At 41.1% G+C, this 25,839-nt stretch overlaps 1 protein-coding gene, 1 long non-coding RNA gene and 5 other non-coding genes across 8 annotated transcripts in view; 1 reads left to right on the forward strand and 6 right to left on the reverse strand.

Moving 5' to 3' along the window:
- Positions 1 to 25,839, reverse strand: part of LOC127644884 (zinc finger protein 883-like) — a 155,902-nt gene that overhangs the window by 90,340 nt on the left and 39,723 nt on the right. The gene's annotated exons all lie outside the window — the stretch shown is intronic.
- The window catches only part of LOC127644934 (uncharacterized), a 75,964-nt gene that overhangs the window by 31,920 nt on the left and 18,205 nt on the right, over positions 1 to 25,839 (forward strand). The gene's annotated exons all lie outside the window — the stretch shown is intronic.
- LOC127645870 (U5 spliceosomal RNA) lies at positions 246 to 361 on the reverse strand. The gene has a single exon (XR_007970838.1). It is a non-coding gene; the product is annotated as a U5 spliceosomal RNA (small nuclear RNA).
- On the reverse strand, positions 2,220 to 2,334 carry LOC127645910 (U5 spliceosomal RNA). Its single transcript, XR_007970876.1, has one exon. It is a non-coding gene; the product is annotated as a U5 spliceosomal RNA (small nuclear RNA).
- On the reverse strand, positions 4,194 to 4,308 carry LOC127645866 (U5 spliceosomal RNA). The gene has a single exon (XR_007970834.1). It is a non-coding gene; the product is annotated as a U5 spliceosomal RNA (small nuclear RNA).
- LOC127645872 (U5 spliceosomal RNA) lies at positions 12,620 to 12,734 on the reverse strand. The gene has a single exon (XR_007970839.1). It is a non-coding gene; the product is annotated as a U5 spliceosomal RNA (small nuclear RNA).
- Positions 14,585 to 14,699, reverse strand: LOC127645876 (U5 spliceosomal RNA). The gene has a single exon (XR_007970843.1). It is a non-coding gene; the product is annotated as a U5 spliceosomal RNA (small nuclear RNA).

Below are 25,839 nucleotides of genomic sequence, written 5' to 3' on the forward strand. Positions count from 1 at the left end.
TTTAAGGTGTTAAACAACTGAAAAGTTACAGGCAGAGATTCATTACCCAACTCCAAACCAAAACAAAATTAGTGTTAATCATGCTTTATCTGAAGAACAAGTTTCCCCTTTTGTCAAGATCAAACAAAGGCCCAAATATGAGGTTATTCCACATGCTATTCCAATGACCTGCTTGCAGATCCCATAGAGCACTCTGCCTTGCAATTCGATGTGTTAAATTGATGCTGCTTTTAACAAACTTGTGTAGCTCTGCTAGCAGCAGAGCCCCCAAAAATACAGAAAACTCGCCAAGGCTCCCCTCCACGGAAATCTTTAGTAAAAGGCTGAAAGATTTATACGTTATGAAGAGAAACTCGAGCTGTGAGTCTGAATCTTTGAGCCAGTACTCTAGCACTACTGTTTCATAATGCTCAACAAGGGTAACCTCTGGTTCAGGGTCCTCCTGGATTGCTTTTTCTCAGTGGACCATACCAATTGGGAGCATTGAAGGTAATAAATTTCCCCTCTAAAAATTTAAACAATCCCAATCTAAAGGGAATCTAACATGTGTAAAGTAATAATACCCCTAATGCCCTTAATGGAAAGCATAACAAATATTAGTTGACTTCATTACAACGTTTGATAGGGTACTTCTGGAATAAGGGGGTGAAGCAAAACAAGAAAGTTGTGCTTTGTGCAAGCATATTGTGACACATTAACATCATTGCCATTTGTTCTTAAGAGTAAGACATACAAAATCTATATTGAAAAGGGCATGGCCCACACAGAACAGAACCAAATCATAAATTACACTGAGATACATCATGTGGATTTTTTCCATGGGCATCTCTCAGGTCTGAGTAAAACACAGTTTTGTTTCCACTCAGTCTTTTCAGGCACAAGCTAGTAACATGTGACAATTTGATTCATTCCGCACAGTAGTTTTCAAGAACAAATCAAGAAAAAAGGTGCCAACACACCATTGTAGGCGATCCGATATGACTCACCAAAACCCTGTTTTTCTCCCTACTCTAATAATCATCCAAGGCCTTTAGCACACAAGAAAACAGTGAATGCTATTGTTTTCATTCTTTGTTGAATGGATCAAAATGCATCATATTCATTGAACTGTCTGGGATTCAATTTTGTAAAGTGATTACAACATAAAAAAAATCCTAGATATGGATAGGCTGTTTGCACAACTTGGCCTTTGACCTATGACTGGGTGCTCCTTGGCACGCCAGTCCTCGTTAGTATAGTGGACAGTATCTCCACCTGTCACGTGGAAGACCGAGGTTCGATTCTCCGACGGGAAGGTTGATGTTATAGGGCTTCCGAACAAAAGCTGGCTAATTCGAACTGAGCTGTGTGTGCTACTTCAAGCGCCATTAACGATGTGTGCCCTGGATGCCTAACACTTTGCAGAAGTGCTTGTTTCTTTAAAGCGTTTCTCAAATTGCAAGCAATGGTATTCTTGCGAATAGGCAGGTTTTTGCACAAGTTGGCAATCGGCTCAGGGGCCATGATTCAGAGGCACATCCTCATTAGTATAGTGGACTGCGTCTTGGCCTGTTACGCGTTAGACTGGATTGTCTTCACAGATGGATAGTGTCTTTTTTTGGGTTGCTAAACATCTTGGATCACATAAAAGAAGGTACATGTCTACTTTCAAGCAGCTGAAGAAATGAGCCATTTAACAACATCTTGAACCAAATGCAATGCGTTGTCCAGAAATCGATCCCAGGTCAACTGCTTGGAAGGCAGCTATGCTCACCACTATACCACCAACGCAAGCAGAAGTAATGTTTATGCCATGTTTTATAGAATTGCGCAAATATACAAAAGCAGAGAACATGCCTTGGTTAACAAAATACTAGTTTATACCCATATTGAAAATGCATGCCTGCTGTCTGTATCCCGCCTTATCCATCTTGTGGAAGAGAGTACTCCATTTAATGCTAGACAGACCTTAAATACGGGCTGCTTACCAACACTTTTAAGGTGTTAAACAACTGAAAAGTTACAGGCAGAGATTCATTACCCAACTCCAAACCAAAACAAAATTAGTGTTAATCATGCTTTATCTGAAGAACAAGTTTCCCTTTTTGTCAAGATCAAACAAAGGCCCAAATATGAGGTTATTCCACATGCTATTCCAATGACCTGCTTGCAGATCCCATAGAGCACTCTGCCTTGCAATTCCATGTGTTAAATTGATGCTGCTTTTAACAAACTTGTGTAGCTCTGCTAGCAGCAGAGCCCCCAAAAATACAGAAAACTCGCCAAGGCTCCCCTCCACGGAAATCTTTAGTAAAAGGCGAAAGATTTATACGTTATGAAGAGAAACTCGAGCTGTGAGTCTGAATCTTTGAGCCAGTACTCTAGCACTACTGTTTCATAATGCTCAACAAGGGTAACCTCTGGTTCAGGGTCCTCCTGGATTGCTTTTTCTCAGTGGACCATACCAATTGGGAGCATTGAAGGTAATAAATTTCCCCTCTAAAAATTTAAACAATCCCAATCTAAAGGGAATCTAACATGTGTAAAGTAATAATACCCCTAATGCCCTTAATGGAAAGCATAACAAATATTAGTTGACTTCATTACAACGTTTGATAGGGTACTTCTGGAATAAGGGGGTGAAGCAAAACAAGAAAGTTGTGCTTTGTGCAAGCATATTGTGACACATTAACATCATTGCCATTTGTTCTTAAGTTTAAGACATACAAAATCTATATTGAAAAGGGCATGGCCCACACAGAACAGAACCAAATCATAAATTACACTGAGATACATCATGTGGATTTTTTCCATGGGCATCTCTCAGGTCTGAGTAAAACACAGTTTTGTTTCCACTCAGTCTTTTCAGGCACAAGCTAGTAACATGTGACAATTTGATTCACTCCGCACAGTAGTTTTCAAGAACAAATCAAGAAAAAAGGTGCCAACACACCATTGTAGGCGATCCGATATGACTCACCAAAACCCTGTTTTTCTCCCTACTCTAATAAACATCCAAGGCCTTTAGCACACAAGAAAACAGTGCATGCTATTGTTTTAATTCTTTGTTGAATGGATCAAAATGCGTCATATTCATTGAACTGTCTGGGATTCAATTTTGTAAAGTGATTACAACATAAAAAAAATCCTAGATATGGATAGGCTGTTTGCACAACTTGGCCTATGACCTATGACTGGGTGCTCCTTGGCACGCCAGTCCTCGTTAGTATAGTGGACAGTATCTCCACCTGTCACGCGGAAGACCGGGGTTCGATTCCCTGACGGGGAGGTTGATGTTTTAGGGCTTCCGAACAAAAGCTGGCAAATTCGAACTGAGTTGTGTGTGCTCCTTCAAGCGCCAATAACGATGTGTGCCCTGGATGCCTAACACTTTGCAGAAGTATTTGTTTCTTTAAAGCGTTTCTCAAATTGCAAGCAATGGTATTCTTGCGAATAGGCAGGTTTTTGCACAAGTTGGCAATCGGCTCAGGGGCCATGATTCAGAGGCACATCCTCATTAGTATAGTGGACTGCGTCTTGGCCTGTTACGCGTTGGACCTGGATTGTCTTCACAGATGGATAGTGTCTTTTTTTGGGTTGCTAAACATCTTGGATCACATAAAAGAAGGTACATGTCTACTTTCAAGCAGCTGAAGAAATGAGCCATTTAACAACATCTTGAACCAAATGCAATGCGTTGGCCAGGAATCAAACCCGGATCAACTGCTTGGAAGGCAGCTATGCTCACCACTATACCACCAACACAAACAGAAGCAATGTTTATGCCATGTTTTATAGAATTGCGCAAATATACAAAAGCAGAGAACATGCCTTGGTTAACAAAATACTAGTTTATACCCACATTGAAAATGCATGCCTGCTGTCTGTATCCCGCCTTATCCATCTTGTGGAAGAGAGTACTCCATTTAATGCTAGACAGACCTTAAATACGTGCTGCTTACCAACACTTTTAAGGTGTTAAACAACTGAAAAGTTACAGGCAGAGATTCATTACCCAACTCCAAACCAAAACAAAATTAGTGTTAATCATGCTTTATCTGAAGAACAAGTTTCCCCTTTTGTCAAGATCAAACAAAGGCCCAAATATGAGGTTATTCCACATGCTATTCCAATGACCTGCTTGCAGATCCCATAGAGCACTCTGCCTTGCAATTCCATGTGTTAAATTGATGCTGCTTTTAACAAACTTGTGTAGCTCTGCTAGCAGCAGAGCCCCCAAAAATACAGAAAACTCGCCAAGGCTCCCCTCCACGGAAATCTTTAGTAAAAGGCGAAAGATGTATATGTTATGAAGAGAAACTCGAGCTGTGAGTCTGAATCTTTGAGCCAGTACTCTAGCACTACTGTTTCATAATGCTCAACAAGGGTAACCTCTGGTTCAGGGTCCTCCTGGATTGCTTTTTCTCAGTGGACCATTCTAATTGGGAGCATTGAAGGTAATAAATTTCCCCTCTAAAAATTTAAACAATCCCAATCTAAAGGGAATCTAACATGTGTCAAGTAATAATGCCCCTAATGGAAAGCATAACAAATATTAGTTGACTTCATTACAACGTTTGATAGGGTAATTCTGGAGTAAGGGGTTGTTAGAAATAGGTATATCTCAGCCCTGTCCAAGAGAGAAATGCTGAGTTGCTGCATTCCATTCCGAATACATTATCAGACATATGTTTCATGTTAGCATGGAGCTCTCTCTCTCTCTCTCTCTCTCTCTCTCTCTCTCTCTCTCTCTCTCTCTCTCTTCCTCTGTGTATACATTGTGTAGTGTGCAGACTGTAATAGTGTGTATGCCAGAGGTCCGAAGGCTCTTAAGGTTTCGAAGGAGACCCACTTATGGAATCGTTATCTGTGATATCTGTATGATGTAATGCATGTTCTTATTGGATAGTCCTGTAAACTCCCCTCCAATATTGCAATATATATATTTGTACGCTATATGAGCTGAGTTGAGCTACTTTGATTTCGCTCCCCAACGTTGGATGCTTTGTACTGATTCCTTCATGACTCAATAAAAGACGGAGAAAAAGGCACTGTTATCGTTTAGAAGATTTTCATTTCTAACAATTGGGGGCTCGTCCTCGGGAATCTCCAAACGGTAAGAATCTAAATTAATTCCCCTTTTAATGAGGAGTTGATTCTTATTGTTTGTTGAGACATAATTTTAAAGTGATGATAGTGCCGTATTGTGGTATTCCTCGTGTTTAAATAATGCGGGAAGAGCGATAAAGGACATAATCAAGTTTATTTATCGTTACGGTTTCCTCGTATTTTTGATAAATGCGGGACGAAGTTTTCCTCGTGTTTCGAATGAAATACGGGAAGAACAAAGAAAGAGACTTAGATCCCCTCTTTTTTGTTATGTGATTTCCTCGTAAGTTTTTGATAAACTTCGAGAAGAACGTAAGGAAACGTGATTAATTTCCTTCGTTGTGTGAGATCCTTACTTTTATAAGAAGGATTGTTGCGAGATATTTCATAAAAAATCTCCGTCGTTTTTTGGGGCTTTGTGAAGTGAATCAGTTTTTTTTTCCTTTTTTTTCCTCCTTTTCTATTCCTCTTCGTTCTTTGCTTCCTTTGACTAAAATGCTTTACTAACAAATGACACTGCAGCATTTTTCTTCTTTGTTTTTCTATTTGATTATTTGAATTTTGTTTATTTTGTTTACAGGTGTATAGGCTATTTTTGTGGTCTCCGAAATGGGAAATAAAATAAATCCACCTTTATTTAATGAATCTCCGAAAGATTTTATGGATAGAAATAATCAAGCCTTTTTTACGGAACCTTATCTATCAAATTTAGCTGGCTGGTCAGAGGGTAAAATACAATTAGATCCATTTCCGCGCAAAGGATCGTTTAAAGATACAGACATGACTGCAGCGAAAGACATGATTTTAGGAAATTGGGGTAATCCAGAATGGGACTTTGATTATATGACACAATCCTATAAAACTTGGGCAATGATGAAAAAGTACTGGGATCGCGGACCTGAGATAGACAAAGCGGATGGCAAAAATAAAAAAGATCGTAAATTTTCTACTCCGCGGGCTGATCTCAGAGCAGAGTCGGACAGAGTGGTGAGTGTCACTCAGTCAGTCTCACAGCCTGAGGAGAAAGACGAAACTTTCTCTCCCCCCGCTCTCCCTCCGAGTTATGAATATTTTCAGGCTCCTTTAGCGTGTGCGCCCGTAAAAAATGAACTGCATCATGATTTGAAGGCTGCAACTGCAATTCCGTTCGTGGAAACTTCAGAAGGATTTAAGGTTCATACGTTGCCTTTTGCTGATGTTATAGCTATCACCACGAATACTTTTTTAACGATGTCAATTGATGACCTTGATAAGCGTTTACGTGAGCTTTCCTCTGCTGGAGCCTTTGCTTCCTCCAAGGGAAAAACTCTGATACTGTTACAGGTTGATGCTGCGGCTCAGAAAAATCCGTTCTTTCACACAAAAAAGCATGTTAAATGTTACTGTTGTGGTCGTTCTGGACATGTTGCAAAATTTTGCAGACAAAGAACTATGCAACAGTTTAATACAAACCAGATGTGTACACGCTCAAATGTCTATGACAGAAAACCCCCACCTTCGTTTTCTCCTAGCTACAGACAGAGTGTAAAAAATTCAAGGAGATATCCAACTGAATGGAATCGCGCCTGACGGTGCGAGAGCAAAGAATCTGAATTTTCAAAACTTTCGATGCAATATCCAAATAAATCAAATGTTTTGCCATTCCTTGAACTAAATGTTGACCATAAACCTACATGTTTTAATTGATAGCGGCGCTCGGTGTCCTCGTTATCTTCCGATGTGTACTCAGGCTCCGTCACGGGAAAGAAAATTAATTCTGTAGGGATTAATAATGTTCCTGTGAAATGCGAATTGACGCCCACCTTACCAATTACCTCTAAGGATGTACCGACATTGTTTAAAATGCATTCCTTTGCAATTATACCGAATTCACCATTCTGCCTGTTAGGTGCAGACTTGATGCACAAAATTGGTATGAAATTGAATTTTGATGCTAACTCTTTGACACTTTTGTTTCCTTCAGTTTTTTCCATTACAACCGACACCGGAAATGCTCTTGTTGAAGATTCGTCTGCAACTGTGCTGACACCAGAAATTTCGGGAGTCAACCCTCAATTGTGGGCGGAACACAAGGATGACGTAGGGTTAATAGATATCCAGCCCTACAGGGCGATTTTGATAAATACTAGGCCTGTGTTTCATAAACACCTGCTTTCAAAGGAAAAAGATGAGGGACTTAAACCTCTCATTGATCGATTTTTGGAACAAGGCATTCTGGTTCGAACTCATTCACCTTATAATACACCAATTAATCCAATTAAGAAAGCTAATGGTACTTGGCGTTTAACGCAAGACCTAAGAAAAAATTAATGATTTGATCAAACCACTTGCTCCTATTGTACCAGAAGTTCAGGCTATAATTAATTATATTCCTTCAGAACATACATTTTATTATGTTATTGATTTAAGCTCCGCATTTTTCAGTATTCCTGTTCATCCTGATACTCAGCCACTGTTTGCATTTTGTTTTCAGAATTGTCAATATAGTTGGACACGTCTCCCTCAAGGGTTCAGAGATTCTCCGGCTGTTTTCTCCGCTGTAGTGCACGACATACTGAAAGATATCAAACTCCCTCCAGACACCTGCCTGCTGGTCACTGGTGCGTCTGAGGACATGTGTGCTGCTGCCTCAAAGATTGTTTGCAATGTTCTGGCTGAAGCTGGTTTCAAGGCCTCTAGAGACAAACTTCAATGGGTGCAGAGAAAAGTCCATTACCTTGGACATGAACTGTCACAAGGCCAAGTTCGTCTGTCTGCGGACAGGATCAAAGCCATCGCTACATTTAAGCACCCATCCACACGGAAGCACATGCAAAGCTTCCTGGGACTGGTCAATTACTGCCGCCTGTGGGTGCCTAATTGCTCCATGTATGACAAAATCCTGCGAGAAGTTACGCTGGGTGACAAAGACGATATTACATGGACAAGTGAGATGAATCAAGCATTCAAACATTTGCAAGCATCACTCTTAAGGCCGCCTGCCCTTGGCCTACCCTGTTACACACAAGACCTTCATCTATACGTGTACAAAAGTGGGGGCACAGCCGCAGCAATCCTGGCCCAAGAGCATGGGGGCACTTTTCGTCCAATAGCTTATTTATCTAAGACCCTTCATTCGGTCGCTAAGGGACTTCCGGCTTGTTTGCGTGCAGTGGCTGCTACATCAATCATGATACAGGATGCTGAAAAGGTGGTTTTGTCACATCCTCTTATTGTACATGTTTTTCATCAGGTAGGAGCCATTATGCATAATATTTCGACTCAACACATGACTGCCCAACGCCGTTCTGGCTATGAGGCTATATTGTTTGTTACTGCTAATGTAACGTTGAAAGTAACTTCTGTTATTCATGGCCCTATTGTACATATTGTACATTGTTGCATAGGTTGCTGACACAAGGTGAATTTGAGAGCGACGACCACGACTGCCTGAACAGGATCCAAATTTCGACTGCTTGCAGGCCAGACGTTTCCACGTCTGTCCTGGAGGAGGGAATCCATTGGTATATTGATGGATCCTGCTTTAAGCCAAATGACAATACATATTTGTGTGGTTATGCTATTGTTGAATTGCCTAATAAAGTAATTGAAGCGTATTCACTGCCACATAAATCAGCACAAGTCGCAGAACTGATTGCTTTAACAAGAGCTTGTCAATTGGCAAAAGGTCAGTGTATCAACATATATACTGACTCCAAATATGCGTACGGCGTAGTCCATGATTTTGCTAAATTGTGGGAGGAAAGAAATTTCAAAACCTCCGAAGGAAAACCTATTTCGCATCATAACATTGTGGCCGAGCTGATTAGTGCAGCACAGCAACCATTGAAGCTTGCTGTAATTAAAGTAGCTGGTCATAAAACAGGTGAATCTGACGAGGCCAAAGGTAACAGATTTGCGGACGAAGTAGCGAAATGGACAGCAAAAGAAGCAATACGTAGTCCGCATGTAAATGAACAAAACAATGAAGTGCCGATGATGAATTCATCTTTGATTAATGATTTGGATGTTAAAATCTTACAAGCGAATCCTACTCAACATGATTAGACTCATTGGGCAGCCAATGAAGTAAAACCAGATCAAGTTGGTATTTTAAGAGATAAACAAGGTAGAATCGCGCTACCAGCATCTACTGTTGTAATGCTGTGTAGACATTATCATGGTGTATCACACGTGTCAAAAGAGAAAGTGATACAAAATTTGAATCAATCATACTGCATTGCTGAACGTTCAGTAGAAATACTTTTGCGGATATTGGATGCTTGCCTGGTGTGTGCGCAAACAAACAGGCACAAGGCAATCAGCCATGATGCTTTACCGCATCCTGAACTTCCTTTCCAATATTTACAGATCGATTTTACACACATGCCTCCATGTGGAAATCACAAGTATTTGCTCGTGATTATTGACCGATGTACTAAGTGGCCTGAGGCTTTTCCGTGTGGAAAAGAAGATGCAAAGACAGTAGTGAAGGTTCTTGCCAAAGAAATTATACCGCGTTCGGTATTCCAACTGTTATAGCAAGCGATAATGGAACTCCATTTGCTTTTAAAGTAACACAATTATTAGCTAAAGAACTTAGTATTAATTGGCATTTTCATATCCCGTATCATCCTCAGTCTTCGTCAAACGTGGAACGTTTGAACAAAACGATAAAAGAACGTCTTAATAAAGCGTGCTTAGATACGGGCAGAAATTGGGTTGATTTATTGCCTGCCGTACTGACGGAAATGAGAATGTCTCCGTCAGCCACTACAAAACTGTCTCCCTTTGAAATTCTCATGGGTAGACCTTTTCCGACCCCTTGGGTCAGAGGTCGCGCTGGCAATCTTTCCACAGGTGACACGGAGGTGATCATCGCGGATTATGTGGATTCCATAGATAGAACGTTAAATGGCATAAATGATGATATCTCTCTCCCTCTGCCTGCAGAAAGTTCTACTCATTTGTTCTGAATCAGCAGGTTCTGTTGAAGTATCTGAAACCAAAAAAGTTTAGTGAGCCAAAGTGGGCCCAACTACTGTACTGCCGGTGACCCGAACGGAGGTGCTGACTGATCTTCAACCACAGTGGATCCACGCAAGCCGCATGAAGCTTGCTCCAGAGGAAGGCCTTACTGATTCAAGGTGAACGGTGAAAGCACTGGAGGAGCTGAACACGCAGCGCCAGTGCCCGAACCGGAATCTTTGAATTAGGAGGACCTGAGGAGGAACCTGGAACAGTCAACATGAAAACATTCCTACTGACACTGCATAGGGCAGGTGTTCGTGCTTGCCTATGCCCGTTCAGTATCAAAACAAAAGCAAGGAGTCACAAGTGTAATTCCAATTCCTAGAAATAATGTATAATGGTTTATGTTTTATGGTAATATTAAATGAAGATGTTTTTGTTATGAAGGTACGGGTAAACACCCAGAAACAAAGTTACATAGAGTGTGATGCCCCAAGTGACCCTGAAGTATATTTACCGTGTTGGACAGCCAAGAGGTATTAAATGTTTGGATTAATTCTTGGCTAAAGATGGAGGAGGAATATGTAAAATATTTGGTGACAAATGCTATACATACATCCTGGGTCACATTGATGATGATGGTAAATTCATGAAGGTATGAAAGGAAATGGATAAGTTGAATAAAGAATTAGCTGATAACGTTAGGGAATATGGGGACATTTTCCAATGTGTTTGGGTGGTTCGCACCCTGGATGTCTTCCATTATATCGATTGCTATATGCATTCTATTTATGTTATTATTTGGCCTATGTTTGTTACAATTACTAATGCAAAAGAGTGACTGTAATGTTTGTACATATATACCCGAAAATGATGAAGATGGTCATATCATAGATGGTATAAATAATATGACAAAAAATTGTTGATGAATTACAGAGAAGACAAATGAATGATAGATTATGGGTTTGGAGATTGGATTACAAGTTAGCAAACAGAACTATCAAGTACTAATGACTTTGAAGAAAATGTTTGATTGAAATATGTTTCATGTATTATTCTGTAATAATGGACATGCTGAGAATCATGTAATGTGATAATTATGTTATAATATAACGTCATTATCAAAGTGGGCACTGTTAGAAATAGGTATATCTCAGCCCTGTCCAAGAGAGAAATGCTGAGTTGCTGCATTCCATTCCGAATACATTATCAGACATATGTTTCATGTTAGCATGGAGCTCTCTCTCTCTCTCTCTCTCTCTCTCTCTCTCTCTCTCTTCCTCTGTGTATACATTGTGTAGTGTGCAGACTGTAATAGTGTGTATGCCAGAGGTCCGAAGGCTCTTAAGGTTTCGAAGGAGACCCACTTATGGAATCGTTATCTGTGATATCTGTATGATGTAATGCATGTTCTTATTGGATAGTCCTGTAAACTCCCCTCCAATATTGCAATATATATATTTGTACGCTATATGAGCTGAGTTGAGCTACTTTGATTTCGCTCCCCAACGTTGGATGCTTTGTACTGATTCCTTCATGACTCAATAAAAGACGGAGAAAAAGGCACTGTTATCGTTTAGAAGATTTTCATTTCTAACAGGGGTGAAGCAAAACAAGAAAGTTGTGCTTTGTGCAAGCATATTGTGACACATTAACATCATTGCCATTTGTTCTTAAGAGTAAGACATACAAAATCTATATTGAAAAGGGCATGGCCCACACAGAACAGAACCAAATCATAAATTACACTGAGATACATCATGTGGATTTTTTCCATGGGCATCTCTCAGGTCTGAGTAAAACACAGTTTGTTTCCACTCAGTCTTTTCAGGCACAAGCTAGTAACATGTGACAATTTGATTCACTCTGCACAGTAGTTTTCAAGAACAAATCAAGAAAAAAGGTGCCAACACACCATTGTAGGCGATCCGATATGACTCACCAAAACCCTGTTTTTCTCCCTACTCTAATAAACATCCAAGGCCTTTAGCACACAAGAAAACAGTGCACGCTAAAGAAATGAGCCATTTCATTATAACAACATCTTGAACCATATGCAATGCGTTGGCCAGGAATCAAACCCAGGTCAACTGCTTGGATGGCAGTCATGCTCACCACTATACCACCAACGCAAGCAGAAGCAATGTTTATGCCATGTTTTATAGATTTGCGCAAATATACAAAAGCAGAGAACATGCCTTGGTTAACAAAATACTAGTTTATACCCACATTGAAAATGCATGCCTGCTGTCTGTATCCCGCCTTATCCATCTTGTGGAAGAGAGTACTCCATTTAATGCTAGACAGACCTTAAATACGTGCTGCTTACCAACACTTTTAAGGTGTTAAACAACTGAAAAGTTACAGGCAGAGATTCATTACCCAACTCCAAACAAAAACAAAATTAGTGTTAATCATGCTTTATCTGAAGAACAAGTTTCCCCTTTTGTCAAGATCAAACAAAGGCCCAAATATGAGGTTATTCCACATGCTATTCCAATGACCTGCTTGCAGATCCCATAGAGCACTCTGCCTTGCAATTCCATGTGTTAAATTGATGCTGCTTTTAACAAACTTGTGTAGCTCTGCTAGCAGCAGAGCCCCCAAAAATACAGAAAACTCGCCAACGCTCCCCTCCACGGAAATCTTTAGTAAAAGGCGAACGATTTATACGGTATGAAGAGGAACTCGAGCTGTGAATCTGAATCTTTGAGCCAGTACTCTAGCACTACTGTTTCATAATGCTCAACAAGGGTAACCTCTGGTTCAGGGTCCTCCTGGATTGTTTTTTCTCAGTGGACCATTCCAATTGGGAGCATTGAAGGTAGTACATTTCCCCTCTAAAAATTAAAACAATCCCAATCTAAAGGGAATCTAACATGTGTCAAGTAATAATGCCCCTAATGGAAAGCATAACAAATATTAGTTGACTTCATTACAACGTTTGATAGGGTACTTCTGGAGTAAGTGGGTGAAGCAAAACAAGAAAGTTGTGCTTTGTGCAAGTATATTGTGACACATTAACATCATTGCCATTTGTTCTTAAGAGTAAGACATACAAAATCTATATTGAAAAGGGCATGGCCCAAACAGAAAAGAACCAAATCATAAATTACACTGAGATACATCATGTGGATTTCTTCCATGGGCATCTCTCAGGTGTGAGTAAGAAACAGTTTTGTTTCCACTCAGTCTTTTCAGGCACAAGCAAGTAACATGTGACAATATGATTCACTCTGCACAGTAGTTTTCAAGAACAAATCAAGAAAAAAGGTGCCAACACACCATTGTAGGCGATCCGATATGACTCACCAAAACCCTGTTTTTCTCCCTACTCTAATAAACATCCAAGGCCTTTAGCACACAAGAAAACAGTGCATGCTATTGTTTTAATTCTTTGTTGAATGGATCAAAATGCATCATATTCATTGAACTGTCTGGGATTCAATTTTGTAAAGTGATTACAACATAAAAAAAATCCTAGATATGGATAGGCTGTTTGCACAACTTGGCCTATGACCTATGACTGGGTGCTCCTTGGCACGCCAGTCCTTGTTAGTATAGTGGGCAGTATCTCCGCCTGTCACACGGTAGACCGGGGTTTGTTTCCCTGATGGGGAGGTTGACGTTTTAGGGCTTCCGAACAAAAGCTGGCAAATTCGAACTGAGTTGTGTGTGCTCCTTCAAGCACCATTAACGATGTGTGCCCTGGATGCCTAACACTTTGCAGAAGTGCTTGTTTCTTTAAAGTGTTTCTCAAATTGCAAGCAATGGTATTCTTGCGAATAGGCAGGTTTCTGCACAAGTTGGCAATCGGCTCAGGGGCCATGATTCAGAGGCACATCCTCATTAGTATAGTGGACTGTGTCTAAGCCTGTTACGTGTTAGACCTGGATTGTCTTCCCTGATGGATAGTGTCTTTTTTTGGGTTGCTAAACATCTTGGATCACATAAAGAAGGTACATGTCTACTTTCATGCAGCTGAAGAAATGAGCCATTTCATTATAACAACATCTTGAACCAAATGCAATGGTTGGGAATCAAACCCAGGTCAACTGTTTGGAAGGCAGCTATGCTCACCACTATACCACCAACGCAAGCAGAAGCAATGTTTATGCCATGTTTTATAGAATTGCGCAAATATACAAAAGCAGAGAACATGCCTTGGTTAACAAAATACTAGTTTATACCCACATTGAAAATGCATGCCTGCTGTCTGTATCCCGCCTTATCCATCTTGTGGAAGAGAGTACTCCATTTAATGCTAGACAGACCTTAAATACGTGCTGCTTACCAACACTTTTAAGGTGTTAAACAACTGAAAAGTTACAGGCAGAGATTCATTACCCAACTCCAAACAAAAACAAAATTAGTGTTAATCATGCTTTATCTGAAGAACAAGTTTCCCCTTTTGTCAAGATCAAACAAAGGCCCAAATATGAGGTTATTCCACATGCTATTCCAATGACCTGCTTGCAGATCCCATAGAGCACTCTGCCTTGCAATTCCATGTGTTAAATTGATGCTGCTTTTAACAAACTTGTGTAGCTCCGCTAGCAGCAGAGCCCCCAAAAATACAGAAAACTCACCAAGGCTCGCCTCCACGGAAATCTTTAGTAAAAGGCGAAAGATGTATACGTTATGAAGAGAAACTTGAGCTGTGAGTCTGAATCTTTGAGCCAGTACTCTAGCACTACTGTTTCATAATGCTCAACAAGGGTAACCTCTGGTTCAGGGTCCTCCTGGATTGCTTTTTCTCAGTGGACCATTCCAATTGGGAGCATTGAAGGTAATACATTTCCTCTCTAAAAATTAAAACAATCCCAATCTAAAGGGAATCTAACATGTGTTGAGTAATAATGCCCCTAATTTAAAGCATAACAAATATTAGTTGACTTCATTACAACGTTTGATAGGGTACTTCTGGAGTAAGGGGGTGAAGCAAAACAAGAAAGTTGTGCTTTGTGCAAGCATATTGTGTCATATTAACATCATTGCCATTTGTTCTTAAGAGTAAGACATACAAAATCTATATTGAAAAGGGCATGGGCCACACAGAACAGAACCAAATCATAAATTACACTGAGATGCATCATGTGGATTTCTTCCATGGGCATCTCTCAGGTGTGAGTAAGAAACAGTTTTGTTTCCACAATCTAGTAACATGTGACAATTTGATTCACTCTGCACAGTAGTTTTCAAGAACAAATCAAGAAAAAAGGTGCCAACACACCATTGTAGGCGATCCGATATGACTCACCAAAGCCCTGTTTTTCTCCCTACTCTAATAAACATCCAAGGCCTTTAGCACACAAGAAAACAGTGCATGCTATTGTTTTAATTCTTTGTTGAATGGATCAAAATGCATCATATTCATTGAACTGTCTGGGATTCAATTTTGTAAAGTGATTACAACATAACAAAATCCTAGATATGGATAGGCTGTTTGCACAGCTTGGCCTAGGACCTATGACTGGGTGCTTTTTGACATGCCAGTCCTCGTTAGTATAGTGGACAGTATCTCCGCCTGTCACGCGGAGGCCAGTCGTGTATAGGTGTAAAGGGCTTTTGTGACCTCAAGTAACCTTTTCAGCCAAGATTTGAGATTCCCGGTTCGATTCCCGGCTGAATGGTTTTTTTTTTTTTTTCAATATTTATTATTTTCCTCATTATTCACGTCAAGCAATTATTCAATTGTATTTTAACCTTCCACAAAACTGGATACTTCATATTTTTACATTAGGTTTGTATTTCCACATGTATAGCTGTAGATGAGATTTGCAACCTATATAACTTTTTTATAAAGCATTTGAGAAATAATAATTCTTAATACATTTTGCAATAAATTGTCCAACCTTTGTGTTTACTGATTTATCTGTTTACTTCTAATTCTGTATTTTAAAAGACAACATTACAGCAGACGTTAAATGGTCCTGTAATGAAAAGACGTATAACAGGGTCAAAATGGTATCAAAAATACAATTAACAAAGTCAATATTAACCAGTTATGTTACATGGAGTAACATTCAGAAAAGTCATTGTGGCATAGGGTAGAAGTGGCTGTCTAGGTGGCTCATTGACATCCTGGAGTAGAGTCAAGTCAAGTCAAGTTTATTTATAAAGCACACTTAAAAACAACAAATGTTGTAACCAAAGTGCTGTACAATTTTTTTTACAAACATTAATAACAGAATTTAATAGAACTTATAAAATGTTAAAAAGAACAAATTAATAAAACATTATAAAACCTACACAGAAAACTATTCTCAACCAACATTATAGGCTAAAGAGAAAAAATGTGTCTTCAATTTAGATTTAAATATCGGCAGTGAGGAGCAAGACCTAACAGCAAATGGAAGTGCATTAGAATGGAGCATAGAGCATGGAGTAGCATCGGTGTATAGAAGCTCAGTCGTGTAGGTCAAGGTGGCAGCAGTGCGAGGGCAACCTGATAGCAAACACAGGTGATAAAATGCAGTATAAACATGAAGGGGCTGATTAAAAGTGTGGGAGGGAGATAGGGAGGGAAGGAGTCCCCACCGCTTCAAATCTAACTAGTGCAAAGTCAAAATGTGTAATATGTACAGAGCTATAGACAACATCCTAAAAACTTATTTACATATAGAAAACCCAGGTAGAGATTAATTAATCTATTATACACACACATACACACACACACACACACACATATATATATATATACACTCACCTAAAGGATTATTAGGAACACCATACTGCCCTACAAATCAAAAAGGCAGTAACTACGCAGAGTGCAGAATGGATGTTACTGTACTCATGCTTTGTTTCACTAGGGCTTTTTGCAGTTACTGTACAAACGACTATCATTTTTCTCCAAAACAACACACATTTGAGATAAGATATTTCGTCACATAACAAAGGATGCCTTGAATGTCATGAAAATGATAATAACTCATTTTTGACCAAAAATGCAGTTACTGCCTTTTTGTTTTGTAAGGCAGCATACTAATACTGTGTTTGACCCACTTTCACCTTCAGAACTGCCTTAATTCTACGTGGCATTGATTCAACAAGGTGCTGAAAGCATTCTTTAGAAATGTTGGCCCATATTGATAGGATAGCATCTTGCAGTTGATGGAGATTTGTGGGCATGAAGCTCCCATTCCACCACATCCCAAAGATGCTCTATTGGGTTGAGATCTGGTGACTGTGGGGGCCATTTTAGTACAGTGAACTCATTGTCATGTTCAAGAAACCAATTTGAAATTATTCGAGCTTTGTGACATGGTGCATTATCCTGCTGGAAGGAGCCATCAGAGGATGGGTACATGGTGGCCATAAAGGGATGGACATGGTCAGAAACAATGCTCAGGTAGGCCGTGGCATTTAAACGATGCCCAATTGGCACTAAGGGGCCTAAAGTGTGCCAATAAAACATCCCCCACACCATTACACCACCACCACCAGCCTGCACAGTGGTAACAAGGCATGATGGATCCATGTTCTCATTCTGTTTACGCCAAATTCTGACTCTACCATCTGAATGTCTCAACAGAAATCGAGACTCATCAGACCAGGCAACATTTTTCCAGTCTTCAACTGTCCAATTTTGGTGAGCTCTTGCAAATTGTAGCCTCTTTTTCCTATTTGTAGTGGAGATGAGTGGTACCCGGTGGGGTCTTCTGCTGTTGTAGCCCATCCGCCTCAATGTTGTGCATGATGTGGCTTCACAAATGCTTTGCTGCATACCTCGGTTGTAACGAGTGGTTATTTCAGGCAAAGTTGCTCCTCTATCAGCTTGAATCAGTCGGCCCATTCTCCTCTGACCTCTAGCATCAACAAGGCATTTTCGCCCACAGGACTGCCGCATACTGGATGTTTTTCCCTTTTCACACCATTCTTTGTAAACCCTAGAAATGGTTGTGCGTGAAAATCCCAGTAACTGAGCAGATTGTGAAATACTCAGACAGGCCCGTCTGGCACCAACAACCATGCCACGCTCAACATTGCTTAAATCACCTTTCTTTCCCATTCTGACATTCAGTTTGGAGTTCAGGAGATTGTCTTGACCAGGACCACACCCCTAAATGCATTGAAGCAACTGCCATGTGATTGGTTGATTAGATAATTGCATTAATGAGAAATTGAACAGGTGTTCCTAATAATCCTTTAGGTGAGTGTATATATATATTAATATAACTTATTCCAAATAAAACCTCAGTCAAGTAAAAAAAAAACATTAAAAGTACTATCAAATAATATACTTGAATATATAATATAAATAGACAACAGAATATTTGACTGCCAACTGACAGTATGAGTGTGAGAGTAATTGATTACATCAGTTTTGTCTTTGTGAGTGAGTGAGTGAGTGACTGAATGAGTCAGTGAGTCTCAGTTCCACGCCCGTTTCTCCACCATCCATCTCTGCTTTTCAGTCTCATAAAATGCAGACTTCTGGAATTCAGTCCAAGTCATCTCTCCCATCATGCCCTGGGACTGGTACATGTACAAAACCTTGGTGGGACAGTAAATGTACTTTCCTGGGACTCCAGGGAAATAGGCATGTATGTGAGGGTTGTTGGGGCCTTGTTTGAGAGGCAGATGACAGGACCTGCACAGGCGACCAGGAGGATGAAGCTCTACGAATTTCCTCTTTTTCCTCTCTTCTGTTACCCTCTTTTGTTCTGCCCCTCTCTGTTTTGAGGCGTCGAGCTCCCGCTGGAAATAGGCAGTTGATGCAAAATCCTCAAAGCACATTCTGGGATTGGTGAGTCCTTCAGCTGCATAGGTCATGAAGAATTTTTTGGAGCAGTAAAAGTACTTCACCTCTGCTGACTGATAAAAAAATGGACAGAGGAGCCGTCGCCGAGGTAACAAGATTTTGGCTGCCCACAACTGAGACAATTCCTGGTTTTCTTTGGCTGTTGTTGTTGTTGCAACTGCTGAGCTTTTAGCTGCCTCTCCACAATCTCCTTCACCATCATCACAAGTGTAGCCTGGGTCAGAGGAGCATCCTGGGAAGTACTCACCACTGGTGGATTTACAGGAGCAGGTTTCAAGGCTGTGACTGGTACACTGACTGTCTCACTGCCTTCTGTCAGACGCTGCCAAAGCTGCTGAGTCTCCAACAGCTTCTCTGGGCTGGTGTTCAAGGAGGAGCTGGTGTTCATTAGCTTGGCAAGGTGTTTCACATACCGAGAGATATGCTGCCTTGTGGTTGGATGAAGGAGACTATTGGGTCTTTGCAAGATCTGTGCACAAGGGCAGCATAGTCAGCATCCACCTGCTTCAGCATGTCTTTCTTCCCATGGTGCTTTGCTAGAAGTCCATCAATGGCATCTCTAATGGGTTGCGTCCACCGGCCATGGTCCAGTACGAAGATACGTCCACCAGTCTTAACGGGTCCTGTGCGTGCAGCACGGGGAGAGGCTGTCAGGGGCAGTGGGGAATTGCTCAGCAGATCTGTAGAAGAGATATAAAACAATGTTAATAGTAAGTCACGTAGGTATGCAAGTATGTTAGTATGTGTCTATATGAATAGTACCTCCACGTGTGTGTGTGTGTGTGTGTGTGTGCGTTCGTCCATGTATGCTTGTGCGTGAGAGGGTAAAATAAATTGTTATGAATATGAATGGGTCCAGCCGACAACAATACATGTGCCAACATGATTTACCTGTTTGTCTCTCAGACGATGTGTATTCTTTTTTTGGAGTGGCAAACCACTGTGAGGGCTCCACCAGCTCCTCTGATGGTGGGAAGGCACACGTCTCATCACTGAGAGACACCAGGACACGTGCTACGTCCATCTCCTAAAAAGTAGGCCCAATAAGGTTAAATATCAATGGCACAAATCTGAAAGTGCATGTGAATTAAAATGTAAATTAGTAAATTCAGTGCGTCTTACCTGAGAGACGTTCCCTTCAGAAGGAGTCCAAACCTCTCGCCCGTGTCTCTGGCTGACACGTGAAGCGCTGGATATTTGGCCTGCCCAGTCACCTTCGTGGATGCCATGTTGAGCTCTGCAATTAAAACAGGGTCAAACACTCCCGGTAGGACCACGTCAGGCAGCTTCAGGTCCACCAGCCTCTGAAAGTTCTAGTGACCCACTCCGGTCATCCCCTGGGCCTGGAACAGCTCGGTAGAGACGTTGTTGCCCGTCACCCACTGAGCCTGGTGAAAGTGGAAGCCCTCCTGCTGAGAGGTTCCTCTGACGGGGATCCAGATAGGAACAGCAGCTCCTTCCCTTTTTATGTGGTTCAGCTGCAGACAACCTCCTCCTGTTGAGGTGCAGATTTTTCTTGCAGGGAGGGGTTGTTTTTTATCGTCATTGCCTCAGCGGAGGGGTCCTGTCTTAAATGCCCCGATGGGCCTCTTCTAAACTGAACTGTCCTCCTTCAGTGAAAGAACTCAATCTTCTTCATCCTGTAGATTTCAAGCACATTTAAAAAACAAATATGTAATAAAGACTAATTTAGTTAAAGTGTTGATAGAGATAAAACAAATATTAATGAAAGTAACATGTAATATGTCATTATTAATAACACATACTACATAGTAATACTACTATTAATACTGATAAGAGATGTAATGTTAGTTCACATGTAGATCTTAGTGTCTTAGAATTATGTTTTAGCTCGAATGTTATAATATATTTGTATTACCTATATTGAAAGGTGCAGTATAGACCAATTAATTAGTAAACATACAAAGTTGAAAAGTGATAAGTACCAGAATAGTGAAATAATTGCGGTAATTCCAGACTAACAAAACAGTAACGTTATCTATATGAGCTAATGTTCATAGCGATGTTTAACAGTAACTTAGCTTCCATTCACAATTATGGAAATGACAAAGGTAAGCTAATAACTCACTTGTAAATATATAACGTTATTGTACTTCACTTTATCATTCAGGTTTCATTGTATTTAGGCCCTACTATAGCATAATCTAAATACTCGTATGATAGACTATGTTGTGTAAACGAAGTTTGTAATTTTTTCGCTGTTCACGTACGTTAGTTTAAGTGTATTCACGTCAACAAAAATAACTTCAATCAAATCTTGAATACCTAACCTTTCGTTTAAATTGTCATAAAATATAGAGACATTGAGAGTGTTAAAAACAACGAAAACTATAGAATAAAAGACTAAATCAAACATTATTTACCTTGATTCTAGCGGTTGAGATGCGATTGAGACGTTGTGATTAATGTTATCTGTGCCTGTCTGTCTCCCTTACAATACGAAAATGCGGGACAGCGCCACTCATGTCGACGTGTGGCCACAAATATATTACATCCGTAGTGTAAGACACTACCATAGAGAATGAATGGGAAAAGTTAAGGGAAGTTAAGACTAACTATTTTCGGCTCCCGCGCGGGAGACCGGGGTTTGATTCCCCGACGGGGAGGTTGACGTTTTAGGGCTTCCGAACAAAAGCTGGCAAATTCTAACTGAGTTGTGTGTGCTCCTTCAAGCGCCATTAACGATGTGTGCCCTGGATGCCGAAGTACAGCTCGCTGCATCCTGCGGTGGATGTCCAACCCGGCCACATCCAAGTGTGACGTCAGAAGCCACCACGCCTGTTATGTATTGACTCTGATTGCAATACATAGATGTAGGCACTACTTTGTGGCGCGTTAGAACATTACGCTCCACTATGAGTGTGTGTGTTAAGTCAGCGGATTGATGCATGTTTGTTCTGTGTGCGATGATGGTTCAGTAAACACAATCGTCTCAACTGTGACTGCGAGTCTGTGTTTATTAAAGGTTATGTTAAGAGAAGAAACATAACAAAACTGGCGACGAGTCTTAAGAAGAACCCGCGAAATACATCAGATTGAATAAGACCGGTGTAAAGTTTTGAATGGACTTGGTTTTGTGGACGAAAGTTTCGTCTGCTCACCCCGCAGTTCTGCCGTGGACGAGCTAGCTGGAGGTGGGGACGTTTGTTCATCAAGACCAAGGTAAAAGTGGTTAGACGCCAACAAGCAAAAATGGCTGGAATATTGGGACATATGGACAGTTTTGATAGTTCGGTGGAGGACTGGACAACATATGTGGAAAGAGTTGAGCAGTACTGTCTAGCAAACGAGATACAGAACGAAAGACAAGTAGCAGTCCTACTAAGTGTTATGGGCGCGAAAACTTACAACCTACTCCGCAGCCTTGTTGCTCCAGCTAAATCGGCAGACAAAACATTTGCTGAAATAACGCGAACGCTGAAAAGTCACCTAAACCCAGCGCAATTAGTGATCGCTGAGCGTTTTAGATTTCACAAGAGAAACCAGTCAAAAAGTGAGTCCGTGTCAGAATACATTGCTGAGCTGAGGAAACTAGCCGAGTATTGCCAGTTTAGAGATGGACTTTTTGATGCTTTGAGGGACCGGTTCGTGTGCGGGCTGCACAACGAGAGCATTCAAAAACGGCTTTTGACGGAGGACAAGCTTACTTTACAACGAGCAGTGGAAATTGCGGTTTCAGTGAAGACAGCAGCAAGGGATGCAACAGAACTGCAAGGTAAAAACCCAACGACATGTTCTGTATTCAAAATGCACTCCAAGCTGTGCAATACCAAAGCAAAGCCCTGCTTCAGATGCGGTAAACAGTGTTGGTTTACCGCACGGAGTGTTGGTTTAAAGATAAAGACTGCCGTCAATGTAATAAGAGGGGGCACATACAGAAAATGTGTAAATCAAAGTACAGCAACTCTAAAGAGAAAGTAAATGTAAAAAGAGGGCAGAGGCTTCACAAAGTAGCACAAACACACTCTGACAGTTCTAGTGAGGAAGAATTGGCTTGTTTAGGGTTGTATGCGACAGAAAAGGATGACAGTGATGTGATATGGCTGACACCAAAAGTCAATGGAGTGCCATTAAAAATGGAACTAGACACAGGGTCAGCGCTGTCAATCATATCTTTCAAGGATTACAAGAAAAACTTTCCAGACACAAAACTGTCACGCACCAGAGTAAAGTTGAAAACATACACGGGTGAAAAAGTCACACCACTGGGAAAACTCAAAGTGAAAGTGAAATATAAAAACCAAACTTGAAATCTTGAGCTGTTTGTTCTGAAGGATGGAGGGGTGCCACTGTTTGGTCGCAGATGGCTAAGACAGATCAGGCTCAACTGGCATGAAATAAAGACTTTGCGTATTGCCTCCAAGCAACTCACTGACAAAAAGTTATCTGAAATACTTGACAAGCATGCACAAGTCTTTAGTGAAGGCATTGGAACCATGAAACACATCAAAGCACGTCTTGAGCTACAAGAAGATGCAAAACCAAAGTTTCACAAAGCACGACCTGTTCCATATGCTCTACGGCCAAAAGTGGAAGCTGAACTGCAACATCTCATGGATCAACAGATATTATCCAAGGTGGACTGGTCTGAATGGGCTACACCAATTGTGCCTGTGGCTAAAAAGTCTTCAGACAAGTTGCGCATTTGTGGTGATTTCAAAGTAACTGTTAATCCTGTACTTCATGCAGATCAGTATCCACTACCTCGCATTGATGACATTTTTGCATCCTTAGCAAATGGTGAACATTTCACAAAGATTGACCTTGCACAAGCTTATCTACAAATGGAGATGGATGAAAGTTCACGCAAGTACCTCACCATTAACACCCACAAAGGTCTATACCAATACAATCGGCTTGTATTTGGCATTACTAGTGCTCCAGCAATCTGGCAACGTGCTATGGACCAGGTGCTACAAGGAATTCCAGGTACTCAATGTTACTTGGATGACATTATTGTGACAGGCTCAGACGAAAACTCACATTTGGTCAATTTGGATGCAGTTTTGACAAAACTGGAGGAATATGGGCTTAAGGCAAATAGGAAGAAATGCGAGTTCTTCAAGGAGTCCATTGAGTATTGTGGTCACAAAATAGATAAACAGGGACTTCACAAAACTCAGGACAAAATTGAGGCCGTTGTGAATTCTCCACAACCGAAAAACGTAAGTCAGTTACGTTCATTTCTTGGCCTCGTTAACTATTACCATACGTTTTTGCCAAATCTTTCAACGGTGTTGCACCCACTCAATGCGCTGTTGCATCAAAACACAAAGTGGGATTGGACTAGAGACTGTGAGCAGGTGTTTAAAAAGGCAAAGAAACTCATCATTTCAGACAAAGTGCTGACTCATTATGACCCAAATTTGCCCTTGCGCCTAGCATGTGACGCTTCGCCTTACGGTATTGGTGCCGTTCTGTCACACAAAATGAGTGATGGCTCTGAACGCCCCATAGCTTTTGCATCACGTTCTCTGTCACCAGCAGAGCGTAATTACGCACAGATAGACAGAGAAGCTTTAAGTTTAGTGTGGGGAGTGAAAAAGTTTAACCAGTATCTATATGGCAAGCATTTCACGCTGATTACAGACCATCAGCCACTAGTTTCTATTTTCAGTCCACACAAAGGTGTTCCGGCAATGGCTGCGGCTCGGTTACAGCGTTGGGCTCTTTTTCTGGGAGCGCACACCTACACCATTGAATACAAAGGGACAAAACTACATGGAAATGCAGATGGACTGTCCTGTCTGCCTCAGTCACTGTCAGGGAAGGGCTCTGATCCTGCTTTAAACCTTCACATGTTACAAATGGAAACGCTCCCTGTGACAAGTGCACAAATAAGCAAAGAAACAAGAAACGACCCATTGCTTTCCAGAGTGTATGATTTAACTGTGAATGGTTGGACAGCACGCACAGATACAGAACTTTCGGACTATTTCACCAGAAAAGACCAACTTACCGTGTGTCAAGGATGTGTCATGTGGGGGTCACGTGTAATTGTACCTCCCAAACTGCGACCCAAAGTTCTTAACTCACTGCATGATGGACACATGGGTGTGGTGAAAATGAAATGTCTCGCTAGAAGTTATGTGTGGTGGCCTGGCCTTGACAACCAAATTGAAACTCTGGTCAAAACATGCACAGGTTGCCACCACACTCAGCGCCAACCTCAGATTGCACCCGTTCACACTTGGGAATGGCCAGTTGCCCCGTGGCAACGCCTTCATATCGACTACGCTGGACCTTTCTTGGATCACATGTTCCTTATTGTGGTCGACGCTCATTCCAAGTGGCTCGAAGTTTTCACTGTGAAGAAAGCAACTTCAACTGCAACAGTGAACCTATTACAGATGCTTTTTGCTCGCACTGGATACCCGCTACAACTTGTAAGTGACAATGGTACCCAGTTTACCAGTGAGGAGTTCCAAACTTTCCTGAAAATCAACGGGATTAAACACTTAACATCTGCTCCTCACCATCCGGCAACTAATGGACTAGCTGAACGGTTTGTACAAACCTTTAAACAGTCCATGAAAGCAAGTAGAAAGGAGGAAGTGCCACTGCAGCAGAAAATTGCCAACTTTCTGCTGGCGTACAGAAACACTCCACACACTACTTCTGGACAGTCACCGTCAATGTTGTTTATGGGAAGAAACTTGAGATCTCGCTTGGATCTAGTGAAACCGGACATTCAAAAACAGGTGTCAAACAAACAATGTTCACCCATTCAACAACAAAGGAAACTGAGATCATTTGACGTTGGACAAAAAGTACTGGCAAGAGACTATCGCAGCCAGAGTGACAAATGGCAACAAGCAGAAATCTTGTCACAAACTGGACCGCTGTCATACACTGTGAGTGTGGAACCCAATGTCGTCTGGCGCAGACATGTTGATCAACTTCTTGATGCTTCACCTGGAAAGGTGACTGGTCAAACTGGGACATCTGCTGTTCTACCGAATCTAGGGGACAGTACTACAACACCGGACATGACAACTGTGGAAAATATGCTTACA

This window comes from Xyrauchen texanus, chromosome 6 (genome assembly GCF_025860055.1).
Source record: "Xyrauchen texanus isolate HMW12.3.18 chromosome 6, RBS_HiC_50CHRs, whole genome shotgun sequence".
NCBI lineage: Eukaryota > Metazoa > Chordata > Actinopteri > Cypriniformes > Catostomidae > Xyrauchen > Xyrauchen texanus.